This window comes from Phalacrocorax aristotelis, chromosome 1, assembly GCF_949628215.1.
Source record: "Phalacrocorax aristotelis chromosome 1, bGulAri2.1, whole genome shotgun sequence".
Classification (NCBI taxonomy): Eukaryota; Metazoa; Chordata; class Aves; order Suliformes; family Phalacrocoracidae; genus Phalacrocorax; species Phalacrocorax aristotelis.
In genome coordinates, this window is record NC_134276.1 from 92,199,804 (window position 1) to 92,217,634 (window position 17,831).

General features: G+C 35.0%; 1 protein-coding gene across 11 annotated transcripts in view; it reads right to left on the reverse strand.

Moving 5' to 3' along the window:
* Positions 1 to 17,831, reverse strand: part of DMD (dystrophin) — a 1,138,094-nt gene that overhangs the window by 434,941 nt on the left and 685,322 nt on the right. The window lies entirely within an intron of this gene.

Sequence of the window (17,831 nt, forward strand, 5' to 3'; positions counted from 1 at the left end):
GCACAGTGTTTGGAGTTGCTATTAGCTATCAACAGAAATAAGCGATGTCAACAAAGCAAAGGCTGTTTGAAGTATTTCTCCTGATTCCATTAAAGAACACATTTGTCTCCAGTTGCCAGAAGCCTGATAATCCATTCCCTCATGGTTTTTATTTTGTTTTCTTCATGGGGTTGGGGGCAACTACACTTCTAAGGAAAAGTGTTACTTCCATTGTTTCTACTTACACGACAAAATAAAAAGCTACCAAAAGATAATGAAGACAGACCATTTTTCAAGTTTTCCTAAATGCACTGGGGTACATTTTCTACATCTTTTATTATTAAAATACTATCACACAGGAAGCTACATTACCTCATATTTAAAAACAACAGAGTTCTGAATCCGTAGCTTAAATTTTAACACTATGTGCCTGTATAAATTCATATTTATAAATAAGGAAAGAAATCTTTTCATATTTTTCATTATCAGTACAGCATGAATATTTTTCTCCTTGAATTCGTCAAAATGCAGAAACAGGGGAATGTAAAATAATTTTCAACAGTTTACTGCTAAAATAAGCAGAAACTGAAATAACTTCAAGAATCTACCATGTGGGATTCATACTTCTAGGTTTCACAATCTCAGGAAGTGCATCTGAATCTTACCTACATATAAGAGCTTTCAAGTAAAATGCTGAATCTACCTTTACTGGAAGAAACCAAATGTTTTAGCGTGTCATACTCTGGAACAACATTATATGCTTGTTTTCTCTTTCTAAATGCATAATATAAATTACAGAGCAAGTTGGTAAACATGCATATTAAAATTAAATTAAATCTGTCCATGAACTGGTTAAAATTGGCAGGATACAACTTTTCTGGATTGTAAAAGATGAACATAACTACTGCTTATGCATTTTTTATACATCTTGTCCATTAGATCTTCAGGCATGAGGTTATGATTGCAAGTTCACGAACTGAACGACCCTTGAAATCAACTTCTTTTAACACGACCACACCTCTGTTGCCAGCTACTAATTCATTAAACTGCAGAAACTCAGTTTCATGCCCTATCCCACCTTTTGCACAAAATTTACACAGACAACTTTACACCAACACCAGTACAACCTGGAGCACAGAGGTGAATATCAGCTAGCCACCGTGGTATTTACCCGCAGTCCTGGAGAGGAATCATAGCCAAGGCAGAGGCTTGCACTGTCGAGACTAAATTTATTCTTATTATATTTTCTTTTTGGTTTTCTTACAGTGGCTTTTAGGTTGTTATATAAAACTACCCCAAAATTATTCCTGTCTTTCGTACTTCTCAGTAAAAACTGTTATTCTGGATTTTTTCCCCCCAAACTATTTTTATGTCCCATAGTTTCAAAATAAAAGAATAGCTGCAATGAACACAACATTGCAGTAACCTGCAAACTGTTTTATTATGCTTTGATAGAGTGAGAAACTTTTCCTGCTGGATCCTAGCAATCTACAACAGTCCAGTCACATCACATCAAGCACCCTGCTGGCCCAAAGTGTCCCAGCGTACTTTGCTTTGCCTGTATAACATGTAAGATTTTAAGATACCACTGTAGCAGAAACTGGAAGATCTTCTAAGACCCAGAAAACACCCACAAAAGCATCTTACACTGAGCTATCAGATTTTCTTCTCTTTCTGTGATGCACATTAATACAATACCTGGGTCAACGTTTGGCTGATATTGTCAGGTACATTGTTCATTATTAGGATTAAAGAGCAGTAATGGTCAGGTAGCTTGCCCAAATGCAAATATTCTCTATTATTGTGAGGCTGAAAAGTCATTGGTCTTTCCAGTACACACCTCAGTTTTGGTAATGCTCATCTTAAAATGATTATGTAGTTTTTGGACACATTCACTGTATTTCACATTGATTTTAGCACTGGAGCATTTGCATTATGCAGTAGGTAACATCACATAGGTAAATCATAATGATAAGATGTATAGTCTGAGGAAAAATATACCACACTAAGTGGCTTATTTCCAGCAAGGCACCTGAAAAAATTGTGCTATTGCATGCACCTGTATGAACTTAAGATCCACACCACTTACAGAAAAAATAACTCAGAACAGAGCTTCTAGTTATACATGGGACTGTTCATTTGGAATAGGAGACCAAGGCAAGAAGAAAAAAAGGGAAATTATACTGAACTCCAAAGTTTCTAGAATTAAAATTTGTAGAAATGAGAGATTATCTCTGCACCAGCTTTTCTGAATGACAGAAATAATCACCAATCAGTATACGAGTATAAAGTGAAAGCTAATTAAAAGCCCATTTAAATACTCTAACTCAGCCCTTTTCCTGCAGTTACAGCATCTTAAATTAGTATACTCTCCCAGTATACACAAAAAAATAAAAAAGAAGAGCACAACTATTACGTTATTTCTACACTTATTTCTATTGACACAAAACTAACCAAGGGAATTTTCTGATTTATCCTGTGGCATATTTTGCAATAGGCCTTACAAAATAAAAATAGAAAATAGCTAACTCAGTGGCAGAGGTGGTCTTTGAACTTATCATCCCTAATGCTGAAATGGGAACTTTGCACAGGATGTGTAGGAGGGAGAAGCGTGAACTTCCACCAGAACATGAGAGAAGGCTTCTGGCTATCTGGATTTCTGATCACCACAAAGAACCCAACTTGAGATTATTTTTTTCTAAGTACTCTATGCATTTGACACTTTTCACCTGATTAAATGGAAACACACATGCTGACCAAGTTTGTCTAGATTCCATAGCCTAACAAAAAGCAGGTTTTTCTTGATACTGGGTACTGCACAAAGCACAGCAACCATTTAGATTAAAAAAAAAAAAAAATAAAGAATAGTATAAAGTGGACAAAAGGGTTTTTAAGTGTTTTGCTGAAAGCCATGTTTTCACACACTCATCCCAGAGCTATGAACCACAAAGATACTTTTCACAACTTACACTCAGTATCTAAAAGTTGCCAACAGCTATAGTTCCCTATTCATTCCCCCTCTGTCCTTGCCACAGACGAACATGAGGGCAAGGTGCCTCCCATGGCCTTACAGTTTATGGTGCAACAGAAGGAATATTGACATTGAATCTGCTTCCTGTAGTTTCACTTGACATTTCACCCCTTCATACAAAAATGGCAAAGCAAAAGGGCACGCTGCCCTTTGGATTCCCAGCTCACTCAGAAGGCCAGCCGAGATACTTATACTTGCAATTATACAGTTTCCAATCACTTTATGAACAGAGTGAGCAAACAAACTTAATTAAAAATGAGGTATTTATATAATATTAAAAATAAAACAACTAAGAAAAGACAAAACCTCATCATATTCATACACTCAGAGCTAATCCCAATTTTTAGTGGATTGCACATATTTCTATGTACTTTGTGTTTTCAACTTGTTGCATTTTTAGCCATTAAGAAAAGCAGATCATATTATAAATACCCACCATTTAAATTTTTCTTTCTTGTGATTTCCAAGCATAAGTAGGGTGTGAATGACATATTCTTAAAGTAAGTTTGAAATATTCACTCAGAATAAAAATTGCAAAACAGTATATTAAAGGACTTGTACCCCTCATACAGATGGTTTTCCGCTTTGATAATGACCTCAATTTAGTATAACAACTTAAAACTGCCACAACATTCATACAATACTTCTTTGCTACAATTAATTTCTTTTTCTTTTCCAATATTACCTCAAATGAGAAATTATACACATCCTTTCAGAAAACTTCTAATAGAATAGAAGCATAAATGAAACGTTGGGTAAACACAGGGGGAAATCCTCACCAAAGTTAATAGTGATTTTTCTGCAACAGCAGGGGACTCTGCCCATAATAATCTTGAAAAATCTCTGGCCTAGTTAACTATCAGTTTTCATTTTTATTCTCACTTGTACTTTCTGGTCCTAGAAGCAACTGCTTAGTGACCATACAAGAACAGCTGCTTCATGATAGTTTTTGAATCAAACATAAAAAAAGGAAATGGGGAAGAATGGGAAAAGTGGAAGGAGAAATTTCCAAAAACATTTCTTACTGTGACACTTGCAGCATCTCTTCTGACACCCCAAATGTATGTATAACACTATTTCAGCTGTAGCCCCAAATATGCAGTGATTTCCACTTCAACATTAGTAGTTTTTGACTTGTAAAGCTGTTCTTCAGATAATTATGCACTATAATGAATGTTAATAAACGAATCGCAACTCCTTCTGCCAAAGTTGACAAAATTCTTAGTATCACCTCTGTTCTTTAGACAATACTTTCCAATTACATAATACGATGCTTTCCTAAGAAAATTAATGGTCTGAGACCGTAAGTCTACAGTCATTCCTGGTATGATCTTGACAATATCTTTCAGTTCATACCCTAAATATGAGGTGGGAATCCCCTAAAAGGGAAAAAGAACAAGAATATCTATCACTAAAACACATTTCATCTTCCCTCTTTTTTTTTGTTAATTTCCTTCCTATACTGCATTTCTTTTAATTATTTTCGGTTGAATTATTCAGTGGTTTTACTATTCTTTGCCATTTTATTTCTCATTCTGTGGCTTGCTTTCCCCTGACTACAACCAAAGATCAATTAAAAAACTGCAATATTGGAGATCCTAAGGCTAGTCCTAATAACAACCTTGTTGCAAGTCACTACAAAGAGAAGTGTTGCCATACTTGTACTTACGGACTTCATCCCATTTAAGTTTGCTTTTACTGTTATATAGCTTTTTTCTTTTAATCTTCTTTCCATAATACGTTTAATTTTATGAAATCACATCATTCAAGGAGCCAAAGGAACATTCTCCTGAATAAGGACAAATCGGTGTGCGCCTTGAAGTCAGGTTGTTAATGGGACACGCAATGACACTCAGTTTAATGACATCTAAGAACTGTGCTTCACAAATTTCTACATAGCTGTGCACAAGGACTTTAGAGAGATACCTTTATGTATCAAGGTCCAGTAGATAACAGTTTTGCATACCTAAAGATGCCTGTACTTTGTGTGGAGTAGGTTCATTCTTTGTGAATCATATTGTAACAAATACATTTGAAATGCAGGGGGATATATCCCTATTGATTCAATCACAGTATTTTACCTAACTAACAAAATGAACGTGAACAATATGCTTACCACAATGGTTCCTCACTGACATTCGATTCTCTTTGTAAAGCCCTGATGGTGCCACCTTCTTGGTTTAGACAGCTGCCAGTAATGTTATTTTGCCAAGAACAAATCAAACTGACAAAAAGCTGTTTTGTCAATTCCAGTTCTACATCAATCAATTTTACCTACTGCATAAACAATATGTAATTATAAAAAGTTCTGGTACTTTGGTTTTATAGAATTTTATATTGAAAACTTCAGGAGGTTTTTGTGGGTGGTTTGGTGGTTTCATTTTGTTTGTTTGTTTGGGTTTTTTTCGCCCCAATTGACTTTTATTAACAGTTCCGTACCTATGTTGCGATAACACTACTAAATATATGCCTAGTCTACCATTCTCAATATCACGGAGAGTTTGTTAAACTGTCTGTTATTTTTTATTGAGAAACTGTGGTTAAACTTTTTTTAGACAAAGTGAAGTAAGATATATAACTGATTAAAAAAAATTACCAACAACTTTCAAACAAAATCTGTTACACCATCACATCCCTAGTTGCCAGCTATTCTTCCTGATGCCTATCACAATGTTTATGACAACTGACCAGGCAATATGTCAATAAGATACATTACTGAGTCAGACAGATTCCTGGTACTAATTAAAATAGTAAAAAAGAAAAAGATTTGAGTGGGTGATGATGTGAAGTAAACCAGTTTGATTGCTTTACTTGTATTTTGTAAATCAAACATTCATCAGAGTCCTCACCCACTCACCTAAGTGGGTACCAGAATAGCATAATTCCTTTGACTGTATTTGTTACTTCTTAGTTAACTTGTACATATATTGTGCAACTCTTTCTGCAATCTCATTTCCACTTGTCATTGAATGAAATAACATTTCAGTTTTAAACTTAATCAAACTATTCTATGAGCAATCTTAACAGCACTTTCCTCTTTTCATTGTAGCAGACAAAAGTGCTTAACAATAATTAATTGTTATGGAAAAGCCCTGTCGCAACATGAAGGAATACCACAAACAATCTAATTTCTGTCAGAGGCACTATCTGGCACAAAATGTTGTAAGAAAAAAAAACTGTATTGCCTTTCTTTAATTTAGGGTGAGCTGCAGATCCTAAAAGCACGTAACGGTACTATGCACCACTTTTAGAAATCTGTAGTCTTAAATTTGACATTAACACGTTATTCTTCAGTCATTTGCATAAATCTCTCTTCTGCCTTAAATTGTATAAAAGCGTAAGGTTGACATAAGAGGGGGTTTACCCAGATGGACCAATATAAATCAGAGAACTGTGAAAACATTTGGTGGAAAACTGTCCCAAATACAATTTGCTAACATTTGGTTACCAGAATGATTATGTCCATTAAGACTATGCACCTCTGTTCAAGATTCTATTAGAAATAAGGAAGAAATTCATTTTCCAGACAGTTAAATCACATTGATTTAATCTGGAGACACATTACTGGCACTTTGTTAGGATTAAAACAATCAACAAAAAGTCTATGTTATTTGCTAGATTATTTTTTTTATAAGCAGCTATGCAATCTTCATTATGATGTGTGCATTATGGTAGTTATTGTGTTTTTATTATGAATTATGGACATTTATGAAGATGGAAGAGGTAAAAAAAATTAAAAAATGAAGGCAATATTTGTTAAGGGGTTGACAATTTAAAGTGTTTTCTTCTTAGCATAAGTTATAGGAACTATTATGGTTTGAATATTATTATCAACTGTCTGAAAAGAACAGCATTTGTAAGAATTGACAGCAGGCTCTTGGCAGATTCTACCTATAAAATGGGGACATTTTCTCAGCTGTACTGGGTTTGTGCATCAATAGTACCTGAGAAACCAAAGGAAAAGAAAATTGCTACAGACCCATTTCCTGAGTAAACAATAAATACTGTAAAATAACAGGGAGATTTCATTCTCACTTTATTTGACCAAAATTTTTAATAGAATTATTTGTGGTATAATCAACAGTTTACATGAATAGTTTATAAAGAATATACAAATTTTGCTTGAATTGATACACAGACTGCTTGGTTGGAGAGCCTTAGAAAACTACTATTCCGTCCTGCTTTGTATATTTTTTTTTTTCTATATATTGATGCTCTTTAATTAGAAAAACACAAGGTCCAATGTTGACATGCATTGCTGACTGCTCAAGACTGCTATTGTACACAAAGAAATGTGGGTACAGTGCAACTTCACAGTTGTTCATTTTAACAAATGAAATAGAGATATACAACTTTCCATATTCTGCTAAAAGCTTCTAATCAGAAAAAGTCCCAGATTTGTTTGAAAGTTTTAATGTCTTCCAGACTTTATCCCTTGACTGCACCTCTTCCTTCTAGAAACAACGACAAATGCTCTTCAACGAACAAGGCATGAAGGCTGAAATTCCTGTATTTTACCTAGACAAATTCTTCAGTCTAGCTTGCCATCCTTCAAGAAGCTGTATTCTACTATACTTTAACCACCTAATAACTTCACATTTCAGCTCGCTACAGTAATTCCAGGTTCTTGTCACTGCTGCCTATGCTGCCATCAACTATAACTCTAAAGGCATCTCCAGTTCTTCTTACTAATATTTACTGATTTTTCCTTCATAATTACACTTTGAGAGGCAGGTATCACCCAATAGGACTTGCTCCTATGAATTTCACCAAAATTACAATCTGGCTTATAAGAACATCAAACAAAAATTTTGTCTGGTTCCCTCTTCGCTGTAATAAAAATAAGCTACCCTGAATTTTTCTCATCCTCTAATGGAAGTTTCTCATACCTCTAAAACCACAGGGGTAAGAAAGGAAAAAGGAAGACAAGGACTGCAGACTGAAGTTTTCCTTTATGCATACTTACTGCGATGAACCTATTTGAAGACATTAATCAACTTTGTCTCAATTTCCTTGCTTCCCAGAATGATCCAACATGGAGTTTAGAATAACTTGATATTGGCTCTTGAAAACTTTCTGAAAGCAACAGCTGAGTAACTGTGGTTCTAAAAGCTGCCTCCTACCCCTGCCCAAAAAGGCTTTGAAAAACTGTGCATTATATTTTAGTCTTCGCTTCCCTTTAACCTTGCCTGGACAAAAAGTTACAAAGCACTCTCTCGGCTTTAGAAGTATTGGGGAAAAAAAAAAGATATATTATAGGTTCAGATGAGAGCTCACCTCAGCAACCTGGTCATTTTATTTAAAATTTTTTAGATAAACAGTATTGTCTTCAAATGTTGACACTTTGCAATCATCTAGCTCCTTGTGGTTTTGTAAAGATATTCACCAGGAGATTAATTAAAACAAACAAAAACCAACAGTAAAAACTGTGCATCTCTCCCATTATTTCCAATGAGACATAGTTGTGAAAATGAGCCGTATTCCTTTAAATCTTTTAAATCTTTTAAATTTAAATTCCTTTAAATCATGTCCCTTTCTAATGTGACACGAAATTGTGGTGAAAGTAATTTCTATACTAAATTGCAAAGTGCATGACCAGAGGTCTGTTTTGTGTTTCTAACCCAAATTACATGGTTGCTTCTTATTGATACATTAATTCAATTTAATTTTAGAACTGATTTAGAAACACTGCAGGGAGAAAGAGGAGACTTTTTTCCTACAAAAATTCCATTGCTACCGCATACTAACTGTAATGCTTCAGGTTAAATACATAAAATTGAATTGTAAGTCCAAAAACCTACTCACTGACTTTGCAGCACATGTGTATGCCACTGAAATATATTTATTTCCACATTGAGGTAGCACTAAAATGTAAAAACAAGCCTCTATCGAAGAACTTTTTTATTTACCTCCACACATAATAGCATTAAGTTGGGACTATGGCCTGATTTGATACCATGTTTCATTTGCAATTTCTGATATTTATAACATTTTGATATTTTATCCATTTTGCAAAGCTATAACTGAGCAATGTCAATAAGAAAAATTGCGTCTTCCATCTTCAAACTCTTTCCAGCTATCACAAATCAAACTACTCACATACTAGGTTCCAGTATATTAAAAATAACAGCATGGCCTAATTTCTTCAAACATAGCTTATTCTTAAGTTTTCAAGGACATCAGTAATACTGATGGAATTCCCTTAATATCAGGCCAGCCTTTTTAGCTTTATAAGCGATTTTGTTCCAACTCAACGTGAAGACAGTTCTTCATTTTTCTGCCATATTTAAATCAATTGATTTTTTCTTAAATTAAAAGCAGATAGTTATCACACTTTTACAATTTCACAGCTTTTCCTGATTCTTACAGAAATATCCATACCCTTGCATATGTTATGTCTTATATACCTCCTGTGCTTGCAAAAACTAGGGAACTCCTATTTGCTTTCCTATGGAATCTATACCTTGAAAGTATCACCCTTAGTCTTTAACTCAAGAGCGCTGGAATAAATACATGTGATTCAGCATCTTGTTTTCATTTCAGTCGTGATATTTAAGCTGTTATATATTACCCCTTTCTTTTGAAGTTGCTAGATTGTCATTTGTTAGTGCCTCTGGCTACGAAAAAAATACCCATTACATAAAAGTAGCAGACTGGAAATATCGAACAAGCTATATATATTGACTCTCTAGTGGTGGTCGTTTATAGCCTCCCTTTAAGACGGACTACTGTAGATATCGTCCCTTCCAAGCATTTGGAGACTATTTATAAAACCCTCACTTTCTGAGTCGTCATCCACATCTTTTACACTTCATTTTTTAAAATGAAGTTAAAATAGAACATGCATTTTTTCCATCAGACAATCCGCACATATTTGTTCTACATCACTAATATTATAGAACACTTTTTGGCAGGCATGAGAAATATTTCTGGATACTTTTTTATTCCATGAAAACTGCACAAAATTAGTCACATACCAGATAAGAGAGAAAAACCCACCACTAATCACATTGGGTCTGCTTATAAGAAAAAATAATGGCAAAACGATTTGGGCTGGTGGTCAGTATACCCTGACTTGACTGCAACTGTAGCAAGCCATAAAGGAATATATCTATCCTGAGCAGCATCCAGCCTAAAAAAGTGGCTTCTCAGTTACAGAGAATTACTGCGACAGGCAAGAAGGTGAGTTGGTTTAGGCTTGCAACTGTTTACAGCTGCGAGACATACAGACAGCTTCCAGTGCAAAGCAAGTAAAATGGTAATAGGTACCATGTACAGCCTCGAGTAATAATTTACCTGTTATACAAGGCCATAATGCAACGATGTATTACAGTAATATCTGAACAAACCACAGGTCCTGGTTCAGTGAGATAAGGCAGGCAAAACTCAAATATTGCCTGAAACTTCAATTTGGTTAAAAACAGAACAAAATAAACAAGCAGCAGTACTCATTTTTCAAAAAGAGGAGGAATAATATTATAGCAAAAGGCTTATTTCCCTGCTTTGCCCTAAAAGTGTAATAAATCATGAGATCAACCTTCTTGATCTTAAGACTGACCCCAAAATCCCTACCAAATCACTTTCCAGAGGATTTTGGTAGCCAGAATTAATTGTCCACCTTGTGCTTCTCCTCTTCCTCCTCCTCCTCCTGTCACCCTAAAGGTAGCGTTTGCCCCAAGCCTCTGAGCAATACTAGCTGGTGGGAGAATGTCAGTGGCGAGGGACAGATAACAAAACCACTAATTTATAAGCAGCTACCATGTCATCTTCATTCTTTGCTGGTCCTTCCTTTGCCTTTCGTATCTTCACCACCTCTGGATTCCTCAGAGCTGTTGCTTTAGCTCTTTTAGTGCTGTCAGAGGAGAGGCGTTCTGTCCCATTTGAGTCATATTAATTTAAGGAGAGTGTCTTTACTCACTGCAACGACCATTGGGGTGATTCTCTACCCCTCCTACACTGTTTTCATCAGTCTCTAATAGACTTAGGGCTGTGTAGCCATGTTGTTCCTTTTCAGAGCATAATTATAGCATTTGGGGTCTGATCTTTTATTAATTCAAATGCTTTCCTAAGCATGCCAGTGTTGTTACTCAAGGGATATCTGATTTACATATTCTCATAATTTCATTTCTGATTGCTAAATTCATCAGCTTGCTTCAAAGTAGTTGATATTATAAACATAATAAGACTTTCAGGAACTGATGTTCATTGCATATTTAATACCAACATATTTTTCTCGGTACAGCACTGCATTGTCAACATACAAATCAGTATGTTTATTGGAAAATTTGCTTTCAGTTGAAAACATACCTCTTGACATCCTGGTCCTTTAGGTGAAGAGAAGTAGGCTGAGTTATATACATCAAGGCTTAGAAACAAAACCAAATAAATTGGATTTTTTTTTGGTAATGAAGCAATGCCTTAAGCACTTCATCAACAAGAAATTATTCCACTAAAATTAAATCAGCTGAGGTAACTTTTATGGGTATGCAGTACCCTCTGCTGGACAACTATAAACTTCCATTTGGCTCTTCTCACCTCTTCAGATAGAGATAATATTGAAATTGCAGTATCAAATCCAAGAGAAATATGTGTTGAGAACAGAGGTATGCCAGACTAAGGATGGGGAGACAGGAAGCAAAAACACTTTGCCCAAATAACAGTTCAGGAAACATTACTTCCCTTTCAGAAGTTGTGTCACTATTTCATAGACTTGTTATAAATGAAAACAAAAAAGACCTTGTTTACACTTTTCTCTTTACTCAAATATTTAATATGGTTATGGTGGTTGACCGGAGACCTGAGCCATACAACATATGAAGCAGAAGCATGAAACTAGGTTGTTTAATGCGTTTGGCTTCCCTGGCTCATGGATGCTGAGGGTACTCGGGAATACTCTGAACAAGGTCTCAGAGAAGTGGCTTTGAGCAAAAGAAAAACCAAACCACCAACCTGTACTTCTACCAAGTACATGGGGACGATATTAAGTAAAAATCAGACCCCTTTTCACTTTCTAAGGATGACGTATAACATCTGCTATCTTCCAGGTTTTTAAAACTTTAAACATAGTCATGACTGCAGGTTTCCATGTTTAGAAAAGTTGAGGCAGAATTAAACCAGTGCCATTCATAGCTCATTATGATGACATACAAACACTGTGATAGCTGAGAATGAAAGCAATATACCAACACTATGTTAATAAGATTATTTTAATTAAGTGCGGATACAGTTTGTAGCAGTGTTAGAGTAATAGAAAGATAATATAGATCACCATCTTCTAATTTTAACTTCAAGGTGCTACACATAGAAAAACCATTGTATTTTACCCAAAAACATTGGTTTTATTTAGGGAATTTTGTGGAGCTTCCTTGGGTTTATTCACAAATTTCTACACTTAAATTTTACACTGAATTTTTATGCTGGGCCATAGTTTCAATCAGCATATTTCATTTGCTTTAAATAAATTCTTCATTTTCAAATAGATAACTCTTTTTTAGTGACAATATGATCTTAGATGGTTTAAATTATTATGTTTTATAATCATAAGGTGACAAAAGCACATTACATCCCATCAAAGAACTGGGACATGTAGAAACGTTCAGTTCAACCTTTAAAAGAAAAATCCATGTGATAATTAAGTTTTACTACGAAAAAGGGTACATAACAGTTTCTCCCAAAAGGAGTTTAAAAATAGAGTCCACATATGCAAAAGATTGTCTACCTATTTTGTATCCATATTAAAAATAATACAATATCACCAGAAATAATACTATACTAAAGACCCACTAAAAATTTTAATAGAACCAATATAGTTATTATATGTGTTGCAGCATCTCTCACAGCAGGAGAGAATGGTTATCAATGGCACAAGAATTTCTTGCGGTTCAAAATTAATATATTGATTTCTAGCTGAAGGGCAAAAGATTAACAGAGTTTCTCAAAGTCAGTCAAAAATCACTAAAATCCCATTTAAGTTATATAAAACTAAATATTGTTAATAGTGCAATAAATCACTAAGAAATAGGAGAAAAAACCTTAAATCAGGTGTTCTTTGCAGTCTTCAAAACTGATTTTATTCCTTAAAAAATGAGAATAGATCAAACTGTACCTAGTATATTCTGCAAATATTTTGGGGACAATGAAGTGTTAAGAGTTTCCTGAATAATTCTGACCAAGCCATTTCTCTAACTGCACATAATTCTGCTTCATAGTCATTTTTAACATCAAAACAAAAAACAATATTTTTCTTCAATCCACCATGACACTTCATACCTAATACACACAGAGCTTCTGCAGAATGCTGGCCACGAAATTCTAACCTTAAAATAAAATAGCAAAATATTTATTTAGACAGAAAATCGACTTCTCTATTTCTGTTTTTCTGCAAAATCACTAATAGCTCCAGGAATGAGTATGCATGCTTTAAAGAAATAACCACAAAAAAACCACATTTTTCTGGGCATAGAAAATAAAATATGGGGTTCAGTCTGATAGCTCTTCAAAAGAGTTCAGAGAGGTCTATCTGGCAATAATTCATAACATTTTCTTATTTAAAACCCCAATATATTTATGGCAACCGTTGCGCCTTTCTCCGTCTGTTCATATTTGAAACGTTAGTGCTTTACTCTTATGCAAGATTTGAAAGGAAGGAATAGATCCTATTGCTATACCAAAACTAAGAACCCACCCTCTGCTCCTCAGGGAAGACCTCCACCGCAACATACCAGGAACTGCCCTATGCAAAGAACAAACACCTGCAGGAGACACCTTGCAACAATTTGAAAGGTGCTACCCACACAACTGCCCACCTATCCTGCAGACTACCTCTTCTACACTAAACTGTTATAGGAAAGATGGAGAACAAAACCCTAACAAATCATTCTCTAAGAATGGACTTAAAGCATGCTTTTTCTCTCGTTCTCTACATCACCCATCCTTCCCACTACAACACCTCCAGCTCTTCCATCTCTCTCACTACGCAAGGCAGAGTAAGTACGTGATAGTCTGCCGACCAAGAGTCATCTACTTCGTAGCTTGTGTGTTGCTAACGAAGGAAAGAGTTAACTTTTGACCTCTTCCTCTCTCTCTCTCTCTCAATGCCAGCACTGAGTCATGTCCTACCCAGCTACTGATATTCTAAGGCTTGTAGGAAATTAATTATTTGGGAATCTCTACCTCTGCTTCCAATTTGATTAAAACTGAACAGTGAATTAAAAAATCATTACAAACCATGCTATGAAAGATAGATAGACTGAAGACAGACAATGAAATTTCATAAGCTCCATTTACAAAGGAAAACAGGCTGAAAAAATCCTTCCAAGTCCTCTGAGTTCAGCAGTGCTAAAAAAAAACCAGAAAGGGAGGAGAGCGCTTACAGCAGAACTCCGACCTTCGCTCTGTGCTCGGGGAGGCCAGAGGCAGTCATCTATGCATGAGGCTCATACTTTTGTGAGACGTGGGAAAAACAACTCACCTAAAGTCCACACGACACCTCTTCCTGGCTTGTGTGCTCTCTGCTTTCCAGGAGAGCTAAGGAAGATTTCTTGTACAGAAATCTCCTACTTTGAGTTTGCCAGGGGTTATAGTCTCAAAATAGAACATTGTTATGAAGCCGCCATCTGAAAATGCTTAAACTATCATAATTACTACATCTGTGATTCTCATATACATATCCTTGAGATAAAGTGTTTTATTCTAATTAATTGCTGTATCAGAAAACAGCAAATAACATGAAAATGATGTAAATAATATCTCTACATAAAGACGGAGAGGAAGCCAGGATAAATAGCAGCTTATCAAAATATTTCATGAGTTTGTATGTCAACATCATCAACTAAAATGTATCGTCCCAGTGACCAGACAGAAAAAGGAAACAAAGGGTATAATTAAAAGCAAAACTAAATCTATTGTTATTGCCAAAAATCTATACCAAGGTTTTCTTTGTAATTGTTTTACATGCCAGAACACTTGGGAATATCCTAAGCATATGCTTGTTTCTATGACAGCTAGTGTTGAAGCATCTCAGGTGTTTCACTTTGCATGATAGATAGGCTCTAAATCTTGATTACTTCCCAATTAAGGACACTGCTGATTGTCAAACTCCACACTCCTTAGTATGAAAATGTCTTATGATCATAGCATCAACCCTCATACAGGAAGAAAGCTGCAGTGAGTCCTGGTGAGAAAAGAAACAGTTACCCGCAAATGGAGGCAAGAGGAGTCTGAATTCACTTCAGTCCTGCACAGATTCTTTCATATGAAAATGGGCATTCACAAGACACAATACAAGGTAAGATATGACTCAGTCACAGCTTTCAGATAATTGAGACCCCAAGTTTTCTTATTCTAGACTCCCTGTTTTCTGAAGGATATAGAACTAAAGAGGATTATATGAAATACAAATGATAAGAAAATACAATTTTTTGTGGTTTTTGGTTTTTTTTTTAGCTTTCCCAGTTCCCAATACTAGTCAAAAGTAATGTCTTAGTCGATAGAAAATCTGCAAAGACTGAAGTTACATAATTCATTCTTCTAGTGGTAAATCAAGAAGATATCTATTTGTCCAGGTAAATAACTACACAGGAATGATGGCAGGATACTTCCCAGAAGGGTTGTCAGTGATAACATGCATAACGCAATGGGATTTAAATGAGAACACAGCTTTTGTAAATAATGTACACTCTTCAAGATAGTCTAGAGACACTAGACAACACAATCCCTTTAGAAAGACATCATGCTTGAAATACTGTTTTTCTCAGTGTACATGATCTCCATTAGAAACTTGAGTCAGCCAAAAAAAGTGTTTCAAATGAAGAGTTTTGAACCCTAAAAGGAGAACATGGTAAGAAACAGATCTGTAAATACAAAACAGTATTTCAGAAAACTATCAGAGACCAAGGACAGTGTTGTTGCAATTTTCTTGTTTAAAATTGTATATTATAAATCATTCCTACAATTTGTAAGAGAAAAAAGGAGCTCTTACTCACAGAAACACGCATTCTGTTATATGCCTTCTACTCAGAGGCCTGCGGCAGGGGGTGGTGGTGGTGGTGGGGAATAATTCTGCTCAACTTACTCTTTGAATCACTGTAAAAGTAGTGTATTCAGAATTTTAAGTCTAACAAAGACAAATGAGCTATTTTTTTCCTATTTAAATAAATGTTGTGTTTTGAATCATTTGAATAATTCTGAATCGGTGAGAGGTTACTTGGTAGTGGAAAAAGACAAGTTATCTTTCCTTTAGCTGAAAACGGAAAAAATACATTGAATTATAAAATCATATGCTTATCTCTCCTGTCTTTAAATACTAGCTTCTCTTTTACACCTCATTTCTATTGATATTCCTTTATTTTATCTCTTAGGCATCATGGAACGATCTTGCCAGAGAAAGTAAGAACAATATACTCACAAGACATAAAACCACTTATGGAATGGTCACCCCCTTTTCATTGACTGTCTTGTTCCTTACCCTTGCCCAGATTTGAGATCTCTCTTTTTGACAGGATTTCAGCTGAGCTAAAAATAGCATGTAAATAAATCAGGCTTTAAAGCAAACCACTCCTGCCATTGATCTCAAAGAAAATTCTAGATATAGCAAGGAACAAAAAATTGGGACACAGATGAAAAGCAAACATCTTTCACACTCATGGCTCAGTGTTAACACATTCGCAGGCCTGTTTTCTTCTCTGGGAAAGGTAGTTAGAGTAAGTATATTTCTGCTGCTTTCTCGTTTGCATTACTAGGTTGTAACAAATATGTTGTGTGGTATAGAATAGTATATAGTTCTGAAATTTAAACTATGCTTTACAGAAATCTACCATTGATAATTCAGAAACACATGCACTCTTTCAAACAAAACAAAAAATCCAAACACAAAGGGCAACAAAATTGCCTGGTTCAAGTCACTGCTCTACTTATTTCTTCACTGAAGGTCTAGGAAAAGATTTATAAATTTCTATTTATGTATTTTTGAAAAAATGGAATAGCAAATTTAGAACTTCTTCCTCTGTGTGTTTTTATTTTCTCTGACCTATTTTCAAAAGCTTATTTCCAACAGACTATATTTTCAACATTCCCTACTGCTATAAAAAAATTGACATAGAAGAATATTTATGAGTTTAATGAAAGTTCTGCTACTGCATGCAGTGCATAAGCTTTGAAAACATCACACTGCCATTTCATATTGATGTAACAAAACATTTATACCAAAATGGTGTTTCCAGATTTGGATACAGAAGAATGGTACAGTGTTACCATGATTAATACCTCTTTCCTGAAGGTATTTAAACATACGTTCCTCTTAAGCCTGGACATCTCACGCTTGCCTTGTTGAAGTGAGGCAATTAAAAACATAAAGTAGCCTGATTTCTAGCATTACTGGCATCTTCTAGTTACTTTTATTTAAGTTTTAACCTCTGAATCTTGGTATTAAAGTGTTTAAACTTCCGCCCCTTGTCCTATTACTCAACTGTTTCAATATATGTCATTAGCCACATTTCTTAAGAAATGAACAAGGTACATATTTTTTTAAGCTTTTTTTTTTTTGTAATCTCGGAGAACCTTTTTACTCCCTCTGTTGAATGCATCTATTAAGTTTTATCTTGATGACTATCATCTCTCTGAGCCATTCCCATTCATTTTCCTAGAACACACTAGACAGACAGGACAAAAATGTTTTCTGAAAAGTGTCCTAGAATTTAAGTATAAAAAAATAAAAAAAAAATAGTATTAGCTAGCATCAGTTGTCCTTCGCAGAAACATGGTCTCTTAGTAGGTGACTATGGATCTGCTCATACATGTTTAGAGACAGTGCTTAAACAGAGAA